This window comes from Nicotiana tabacum, chromosome 22 (assembly GCF_000715075.1).
Source record: "Nicotiana tabacum cultivar K326 chromosome 22, ASM71507v2, whole genome shotgun sequence".
Taxonomy (NCBI): Eukaryota; Viridiplantae; Streptophyta; class Magnoliopsida; order Solanales; family Solanaceae; genus Nicotiana; species Nicotiana tabacum.
This window is the reverse complement of record NC_134101.1, coordinates 65,028,313-65,039,462: the sequence shown is the minus strand read 5'-3', so window position 1 is coordinate 65,039,462 and position 11,150 is coordinate 65,028,313.

Here is an 11,150-nt window from a genome sequence, read left to right as displayed (position 1 = left end):
CCACTCCTGTGGGCGATTCTGTTATTGTGAACTGGATCTACCGGTCCTGTATTATTACATTTTGCACTTATGAAACTAGAGCAGATCTCCTATTGCTTGAGATGACCGATTTTGAAATTATTCTGGGCATGGACTGGTTGTCTCCATATCATGCTATTCTAGATTGTCATGCCAAGACTGTTACCTTGGCTATTCCAGCATTGCCTAAGCTGGAGTGGAAGAGTTCGCCTGTTAGTTCGTTTAATCGAGTTATTTCTTTTATAAAGGCTCAACACATGGTTGAGAAGGGTTGTTTGGCTTATCTAGCCTATGTTCAGGATACTACTGTAGAGACTCCGGTTATTGATTCTGTGCTTGTAGTTCGGGAGTTCTCTTATGTATTTCCTTCAGATCTTCTAGGTATGCCACCTGATCGTGATATTGATTTTTGTATTGACTTGGCTCCAGATACTCAGCCTATATCTATCCCACCGTATTGTATGGCTCCGAAAGAATTGAAAGAGTTGAAAGAACAGCTTGAAGAATTACTAGCCAAAGGGTTTTTTAGATCGAGTATATCGCCTTGGGGTGCACCGGTATTATTTGTGAAGAAGAAAGATGGCACAATGCGAATGTGTATTGATTATCGCCAATTAAACAAAGTCACTATTAAAAACAAGTACCCGTTGCCGCATATTGATGACTTATTTGATCAGTTGCAGGGTGCTAGGGTGTTTTCTAAGATCGATTTGAGGTCGGCGTATCAGCAGTTGAAGATTCGAGATTCGTATGTTCCGAAAACTGCTTTCCATACTAGATATGGTCATTATGAGTTTCTGGTAATGTCTTTCGGTTTAACTAATGCCCCGGCAACGTTTATGGATCTGATGAACAAGGTATTCAGGCCATATATTGATTCATTTGTCATTGTCTACATTGATGACATTTTGATCTACTCACGTAGTAAGGAAGAGCATGAGCAGCATATGAGAGTAGTGCTTCAGACATTGCGAGAACAAAAGTTATATGCTAAGTTCTCTAAATGTGAGTTCTGGCTTGAGTCTGTAGCATTTTTGGGATATATTGTATCGGGCAAAGGTATTAAAGTTGATCCCAAAAAGATTGAGGCAGTTCAGAATTGGCATCGTCCCACTTCGGCGACGGAGATCAGGAGTTTTCTGGGTTTGACAGGTTATTATCATCGGTTCGTGGAAGGTTTTTCATATATTGCAGCACCTTTGACCAAATTAACCCAGAAGAGTGCTCCATTCCGATGGTCCGATGATTGTGAGGTAAGCTTTCAGAAGCTCAAGACATCATTGACTACATCACCAGTGTTAATGTTGCCTTCCGGTTCGGGGATGTATACAGTGTATTACAACACTTCGCGCATTGGCTTGGGTTGTGTATTGATGCAGGAAGGGTAAGTTATTGCATATGCTTCACATCAGCTGAAGCCCTACGAAAAGAATTATCTGGTACATGATTTAGAGTTAGCTGCGATTGTTCACGCTCTTAAGATTTGGAGGCATTATCTTTATGGGGTGTCTTGTGAAGTTTACACTGATCATCGCAGTTTGCAGCATTTGTTCAAGTAGAGGGACCTAAATTTGAGGCAGCGCAGATGGCTGGAGTTACTAAAAGATTATGATATTACTATCCTGTATCATCCACGCAAAGCAAATATGGTTGCAGATACCTTGAGCAGAAAGGCGGAGAGTATGGGTAGTTTGGCTTTCATTTCAGCAGAGGAAAGGCCATTAACCTCAGATATTCAGTCCTTGGCTAACAGACTTGTGAGGCTGGATATTTCAGAGCCCAGCCGAGTTCTTGCATGTGTGGTGGCCCAATCTTCACTATTTGAACAGATCAAGGCTCGCCAATATGATGACCCATACTTGACGGCTCTTCATGACACGGTACTACGAGGTGGTGCCAAGGAAGTTACTATTAGAGCGGATGGTGTTTTGCGACTTCAGGATCGTCTATGTGTTCCTAATGTGGATGGATTGAGGAAAAAGATCTTGGAGGAGGCACACAGTTTTCGGTATTCTATTCATCTAGGTGCTACTAAGATGTATCGTGACTTGAGGCAGCATTATTGGTGGCGACGAATGAAAAAGGACATAGTTGAGTATGTATCTAGGTATCTAAATTACCAGGAAGTGAAATATGAGCACCAGAGGCTAGGTGACCTACTTCAGCAGATGACTATACCAGAGTGGAAATGGGAACGAATTACTATGGACTTTGTAGTTGGGTTGCCGCGGACCTTGAGGAAGTTTGATGCAGTTTGGGTGATTGTTGATAGGTTGACCAAGTCGGCACATTTTATTCCTGTTGTGACTATGTATACTTCAGAGAGGTTGTCCCAGATTTATATTCAGGAGATAGTTCGGTTGCACGGTGTGCCAATTTCCATCATATCGGATAGAGGCCCTCAGTTTACTTCACATTTCTGGAGAGCAGTACAGAGTGAGTTGGGGACCCGTGTAGAGCTCAGCACAACCTTTCATCCATAGACTGACGGGCAGTCAGAGCGGACAATTCAAATTTTGGAGGATATGCTCAGGGCATGTGTGATCGACTTTAGAGGTCAGTGGGATCGTTTCCTACCTTTGGCTGAGTTTGCTTATAATAACGGTTACCAATCCAGCATCGAGATGGTTCAATTTGAGGCTTTATATGGTCGGCGATGTCGTTCACCTATCGGATGGTTTGATCCAGGTGAGGCTAAGTTATATGGTACTGATTTGGTAAGGGATGCCTTGGAAAAGGTAAAGTTGATTCAGGAACGACTTCGTACAGCACAGTCCATGCATAAAAGTTGCGCAGATTATAAAGCGCGTGATATATCATTTATGGTAGGTGAAAAAGTTCTCTTAAAGGTTTCGCCGATGAAGGGAATCATGAGATTTGGGGAAAAGGGGGAAATTGAGCCCAAGGTTTATAGGCCCATTTGAGGTGTTGAAACGAGTTGGGGAGGTTGCTTATGAGCTTGCATTGCCTCCCAGCCTATCGGGAGTTCATCCGGTTCTCCACGTATCTATGCTCCGAAAGTATCATGCCGACCTATCACATGTGTTAGACTTCAGCACAGTTCAGCTAGATAATAGCTTGGGTTATAAAGAGGAGCCAATTGCCATCGTTGATAAACAGGTTCGCCAGTTGAGGTCCTAAGATGATTTCTACAGTAAAAGTCCAGTGGAGGGGCCAACCAGTCGAGGAAGTGACTTGGGAGGCCGAGGAAAACATGCGGAGCAGATATCCAGACTTATTCAGCACTTCATGTATAATTCTAAACCCGTTCGAGGACGAACATTTGTTTAAGAGGTGGAGAATGTGATGACCCAAAATATTATCTTTAAATTTAATAATTAATTATGTGTTCTAAGACCTCAAAAAGTACTATTTATCATTTCTCGACTTGCGTGCACAATCCGTAAAATTTTATGAAAAGTTTTTATGTGAAAAATGGATTTAAAATGTGAATTAGAGCTTTAAAACTCAACTGAGTTGACTTTGGTCAACATTTTGAGCAAACTGACTCGGATCAGTATTTTGACAGTTCCGGTAGGTCCGTATCGTGATTTGGGACTTAGGCGTATGCCCGGAATCAAATTCCGAGGTCCCTAGCCCGAGATATGGAATTTTGAAGAAAAATTAAAATGTTTAAGTTCGAATAGTGACCGGATGTCTAATTATGTGAAAACGACCCCGGAATAGAATTTTGACAATTCCAATAGTTTCGTATGGTGATTTTGAACTTAGGAGCGTGTTCGAAATTTTATTTGGAAGTCCGTAGTTAAATTAGGCTTGAAATGGCTAAAAACAAGAATTTAAGTTTGGAAGTTTGACCGATGAGTTGACTTTTTTATACCGGAATCGGAATCCAATTCCAAAAATTTTCATAGCTCCGTTATGTCATTTATGACTTGTGTGTAAAATTTGAGGTCAATCGGAGTTGATTTGATAGGTTCCGACATCGAATGTAGAAGTTGAAAACTCTTAGTTTCATTAAGCTTGAATTGGGGTATGATTCATGGTTTTAGCATTGTTTGATATGATTTAGAGGTTTGACTAAGTTCATATGATGTTTTAGGACTTGTTGGTATATTTGGTTGAGGTCCCGAGGGCCTCGGGTGAGTTTCGGATGGTTAACGAATCAAAAATTGGACTTAAAAGCTGCTGCAGTTTCCTCTTCTGTTGGATATTCTGAGTTGATATCGAGCCCAGGTATCGAACCCAGGGTTGACGAGGCTCAGGCTCGAGCTTGAAATCGAAGCCACGATCGAAGGTCCAGCTCGAGGACATGATCGAGGGTAAGACTCGAGGGCTAGGATCGAGACCCATGCTCGATGACCTGATCGAAGGCCCAACCTCGATGTCCTGATCGAAGGCACATGCTCGATGTCCTGATCGAAGGCCCAACCTCGATGCCCTGATCGAAGGCCCAGCCTCGATGTCCTGATCGAAGGCACATGCTCGATGCCCTGATCAAAGGCCCAGCCTCGATGTTCTGATCGAAGGCCCAACCTCGATGCCCTGATCGAGGCCATGACCGAGGTCCAGGCTCGAGCCTGTTATCGAAGCCGCGATCGAGTCCCATTTGCCATTTTTGACGAACTTGAGCCTGAGCAGAGGCGACTTTTGGCAGATTTTCAAGGGAAAAATATTGGGTAAGTGATTCTAACTCGGATTTGGTCTACATATACAAGTATATCATTGTTTTCACAATTTAATTAGTGTTTTGAGATTGAAATTTGGAAAAGTTTAGAAATCTCATAGAAACAAAATTTTGAGATTTCGGTATCGATTCGGAGTCGGATTTGAGTGAAACTGGTATGGTTGGACTCGTAATTGAATGGGTTATCGAATTTCATAACTTTCGCCGGATTCCGAGATGTGGGCCACGCGGGCGAATTTTTAATTAATTTCGGGATCTTTTCTTAAATATGTAGTATTTTCTTATAGAATTGATTCTTATAATATTTAGTGATTGTATCGAATTATTTTGGTTAGATTCGAGCCAGACGGAGTTGGATAATCGTGGAAAAGGCCTTATAGTGGATTAAATTGGAGCAAGACGAGGTAAGTCACTTGTCTAATCTTATGAGGGGGAAATTACCTCATAGGTGATTAAAATTAAATATATTTTTGCTAAATTGTAGGGGCTACGTGTGCACGAGGTGACGAGAGTCCGTGCGTAGCTACTATTAATGCTAAAGTCCGGGTAGTTTAGGACTCAAAGTATGAATTACTTGTGTAAATTGTATTCTTTATTAATTAAAATATTTATTTGATGTACATATTGTGAATTGTTATGAAAGGTAGAGAAATATGAAATCTTCATATGCTTAATTTTGTTTAGATTAATTAATTATTGAAATAAATTGTTATCCTCTCGAATAAACTTTACAATAAATACTCTTATTCTGGAGGTACATAAGAAAATGTCCTCCTTTCTTGTGGATCGGGCCGAACGCCTCGGCAGGATAGATGCATCTATGGATCATGCCGCACGTCCCTCGGCAGTGTACACATTATTCTGGATCGGGCCGAACGACCTTGGAAGAAATCGTGCTTAATAATAATAATAATTACATGATACTTTGACGGTTTATTGCAGCTTGTGAAGCTATTTGATAAATTGGAAATTCATTAAAATTGAATTGCAGTTTTATAAAACTATTTGATAAATTAGAATTTTTATTGAAATTGAAGGATTTAATATATATATATATATATATATATATATATATATATATATATATATATATATATATATATATATAGAATTGTTGCATTTTGAAGGATTTTAATTATTTTCTACTGGTTAAATAAATTATTGTTATATTCTATGAATCATGCTGATTTAAATATTCTAGCTTTATTTTAATTATTATTATTGACCCATAGTGAGTGTCAAAGTCGGCCATCTCGTCTCTACCACTTCGAGATTAGGCTTGATACTTACTGGGTACACGTTGTTTACGTACTCATACTACACTTGCTGCACTTTTTGTGCAGGATCTGAGACATGTACTAGTGGAGGACCTATCATCACATACTCATGTCATCCCGAGGCATAGTGGTGAGCTGCCTTTCTGAGCCATTCTGCAGCTACCAGTGTCTCTTCTTATATTTACATTCTGTCTATTTTATTTCAGACAGTATTTGGAGTTTTGTATAATCTACTAGATGCTCATTCACTTGTGACACCAGGTTTTGGCACACACATTGGTAGAGTTTGGGTTTATATTTTCTTGGTTTTAAATTTTATCAATATATGCTTAATTTATTATTTGGCTTGCCTAGCTGTAGTGTTGGGCGCCATCACGACCTACAAGTGAAATTGGGTCGTGACATATAATATGTAATTGTGAATTATTCCTCTAAGAGGAAATGTTGTTTTCTGATTTATTTAATTCTTAACTTGGTTGCCTCTCAAAACATGTCAATAAAGGAGACATCAGTCTTTAATTTACCTTTTTAATTCATTTACTTCTCACCCAAATCTATATAATGGATTAAAGTTACAGATAGTCAAAATATGGAATAAACTTCAATGGTAAAGTATGTTTTTAAGAAAATAATTATATACGTTTGATATATAATGAAAAGTTTAAATACTTAATTTGGAAGAAAACTGTACATTGAATAGAATCTTAACATGCTTTATCAAATTTATAAATATACATTCCTAATTCGTAGGTCTAAAAAAGTAGGAACAAATTATTATAAATGAATTGTTCGATCTATACAAGGTCAAATTTTAATTGACTTTATGTCCTAAATCTTAGACTTATATGTAACCGTTTAAATAAGGAAAACTTTAATTAGTAAAATTTCACTTGATTTAAAACTTCTAAATATTAGGAGATAATTTAAATGACAGTCTTGTCCATTATAAAATCAAATTTTAAGGGTAAAAAGGGCAAACGATATTTCGCTAGATTAATTGTAAGTAGGTTAGTGAGATTTTTAAAAAGGGTATTAAAGTAATTTAACTTTTTAGTTTAGGTCTTTCCACTTTTATAATAATACTAGTTTAGTGTACATGCGTTGCACGTGTGCCTCGCGTCAATATATGTGCAAGATGTTTGACTAAGATGCTTCATCCCGATTTTGTATTTTTTTTCTTATCAATTTAGCACTGATATATTTGTGATAATTTCCATATATACTAACCTTAACTTGTATTACATTTTCAATTGTTGTAATTCAAGGGGACAAAAATTTAGAAAATAATCCGGAAAATTAGAATTTATGAATAAGAAAAATGAATCTAGGGGGCAAAAGATTTAGAGTTATTCTTACCATTTCAATCTCATTTTATTCCCTTCTTTGAGTCGTGTGTTTATTCTGATCTCAAAAAAGTTTATTCAACCCAAACTGGCATGAGAATAATATATAAATAAATATCAAATATGTGAATAGAGTCAGAGACGAACATAAAAAATACTAAGCAATATGGAGTTTAAATCAATAATTAAAGCCAATAATTTTTTTTACAAGAACTATGAAGTACAAGGCACATTAAAAATAATCTAAAACAACAGCAATAACGACATCATCAACAACAACAAACTCAGTATAATCCCACAAGTATGGTCTGCAAAGGATAGTGTACGTAGACCTTACCCCTACCAAAAAAGTAAAGAGGTTGTTTCCGATAAACCTTCGACTCAAGAAAGGATGAAAAGAAAGTAAGAAAAAATAAATATATTCATCAGATAAATAATAGAAGAAAATTGAACTTTTCTGTAAAAACCTATCTGAAAGATAACTAAATAACTTTCAAAAGCCTATCCAACAATTAATAACTAACCATGAAATCTTACGAACAGACAAAATATTGTAATAGTAATACATGTGTAGGGTTAATTAAAAGTTTTAAACCGGAAAAAGAGAAAAAAGAGGTATCTGAACGTAAAATCAATAGGTAATTTGTCCTGATGACTTCAATATCTTAAATAAATTATTGATATTGACTTCAATATACATATCAACAACTTTATACATTGGAACTAATAAAAAAATTATAACTAAAGTTTTAGTTAAGTGCAAAATCTTAAAATTTTAAGAAAATTAATTAATACAGTTTTGTCCAATATAAATACTATTAAAAGCTGCTAAAAACGGAGAAAAAGATCCAATAAGAGCACAAAAAAATAATAGAAAAAATAACTTGACAAAAGGTTAAAGCATATAGTCTAATGCAAAAAGGATACTATTCAACCAAGCTTTACAATTAAGAACATCAAAATAAGATGTATCGGTTAAATACGTGCATGCAAAATTCAACTACTAATAAAACTACATGAATGCAAAATTCAACTACTAATATAAAAAAAAATTGCTCAAAGAAAGAGAACCTAAAACCCTTAATTTTGTAGTTGTTGCTCGAACAAGGCAAAATTATGATGATGAAAAAGTGAAATTGTAACTTTTTTATAGAATTACATGCGTATATAAAATTGTGTAAAACTTTTATTAGAAAAAAGACTAATAAATTCTCAAAGAGCTCGTCTTCATCTAATATAATTTATTAAAAAATTTAGTGTCAAAATTTTATATCAAAACTTTCTTAGTTGAAATTTTAATACCCTTAAATTTAAATATAGTTGAAAGTATCAAAAGTTTCCTAGTATGTGAATTAGTTAAAAGTTTATTAACTAAAGAAAAAAGGAAACCTTCATATTTTGTGTGAATTAGACAAATTTTTATTAACTAAAAAAGATCCTCCTAAATTAGAAAGAAAACTTTAATAATACTAAAGGGTATTAAAACATAGGAGGGAATTAATTAAATATCTATTTATAAATATTAGGAATAGTTTAAAACAGTAATTAAATAACTATTCCTAAACAGTAGGGAATTAATTAGATGTCTATTTATAAATATTAGAAAAATAATCAAATGACTATTTTGTCTAATGTGAACTCTATTTTAAAAAGAGTAAAAAAGGCGAACGATATTTCGCTAAGTGCCTTCGTGCTTTTAATATAGTATAGTATAGATAGATAGATATATGACTATTAGTGTCAAAAATACATTTTAACCTTTACATATGCATTTTAAGACTATAACAAACCAATTTTCACTCCCAGATAAATATCTTTGTTGGAGGAACACATAGGTTTAATTTAATTAAGATCTTTATTAGACGAAATTTGTTTCTAACCTGGTAAATGTACGTTTGTTTTAGGACATGTATACGTTATTATAGTGGGAAAAGAGCATACAAAAATGTAATTAGAAATATTTGAACAAAGAAAAGGCATATAAACATTTTCTTTTCATTTTTTCTCATTTGCAGGGGGGGGGGGGGTTAGTGTGATAATGGATTAAATTAAGCTAATGGAAGGTGATACATTGTTATCACTTATACATAGTAATTAATGCGAGCGCTACTGTTAGTATTTAAGTTGTGGAAAATTTCTGAACTTTCTTTGAATAATATTATCACTATAATCTACTAGCTAGCTAGCAAGAATACATAAAATATTTGAAAAGCTACTATGTTATTTGATTGATTCTTACGTACCATTTCACCGTTAATTTACAATAGACTTTTTAATTCGAGATTTTAGGTTTTTTTGACCTTTTACAATGTTAAATTTAAGAAAATGTCTTTTTAGATATCTTATGTGTAAATGAAAGATCTCTTATGTGTAAAAGTAAATCTCCCATGTGTAAAAAATAGAAGAGGTAGGGTCATAAAACTAAAAACAAGTTTGTAAAAGGCCAAAAAACCAATGGCAAAGAGCCAAAATATACCCTTCTACTTTCGAAAATGGTCTAAGAATACCCCTCGTTATACTATTGGGTTATCTATACCCCTGCAGTCATACTTTGAGTTCAAATATACCCCTCATTTAAACGGAGGGACACGTGTCATCGTCCTGTTGGTCAATTCTAAATATCTTCTAATTAATTAAAAAGACCCATTACCCATACCCGAAAAATAATATTTTTTTTTGTAAAAATTGGAAAAAACTAAAAATATTTTTTTACTAAAAACTGAAAAAACGAAAATATTTTTTTTTTCCAGTTTTTACTAAAAAACTTCTTTAAAAAAACTGAAAAATATTTTCTGAAACAATATTTTTGTAAAAACTGAAAAGTAATTTTCTAAAGCAATTAAAAACTGGAAAAAACTGAAATATTTTTAACTAAAAACTGAAAAAAAAGAAGAAAATATTTGTTTTTTCAGTTTTTACAAAAATGTTGCTTTTAAAAAAAACTGAAAATTATTTTCTAAAACAATATTTGTGTAAAAACTGAAAAAAAACTAAAAAGTAATTTTCTAAAGCAATATTTTTGTTAAAACTGAAAAAACAAATATTTTTTTTTCTTCAGTTTTTAGTTAAAAATATTTCAGTTTTTTCCAGTTTTTAATTGCTTTAGAAAATTGATTTTCAGTTTTTTTTTCCCCAGTTTTTACAAAAATATTGTTTTAGAAAATATTTTTCAGTTTTTTTAAAGCAGAATTTTTTTGTAAAAACTGAAAAAAAATATTTTCGTTTTTTCAGTTTTTTGTAAAATTTGTTTTTAGTTTTTTTCAGTTTTTACAAAAAATAATTTATTTTTCGGATATGGGTAATGAGTCTTTTTAATTAATTAGGAGATATTTAGAATTGACCAACAGGACGATGACACGTGTCCCTCCGTTTAAATTAGGGGTATATTTGAACCCAAAGTATGACTGCAGGGGTATAGATAACCCAATAGTATAACGAGGGGTATTCTTAGACCATTTTCGAAAGTAGAGAGGTATATTTAGCCCTTTGCCGAAAAACCAATTGACCATTTTAATTCATATGGGAAATAGTAACGGCTACTTCACTTTTGATAAGTACCTATATATATTGGCTCAATAATGGAGTTATTAAACTGGTCCAACTTTTGGAGCTCCTTAAATCAAGTTTTAGTTCTATGATTCATTTGACTAATTCATTCTATATCTCTTGTTTGAAAGTAATAGAAGCACTATTCTATACCCTTTTAAGGGTTTAAAGACGGCAACCTTCTTTAAACGTCTTGATAAGGTAAACTCGGCGCTAGTCATTAAACATAAGACGGCAACCTTCTTTAAACGTCTTTTTTCTTACGTTGAATTTTTTTATAATATATAGAATCGCTAAATTGTAGTCACAAATTAGCCT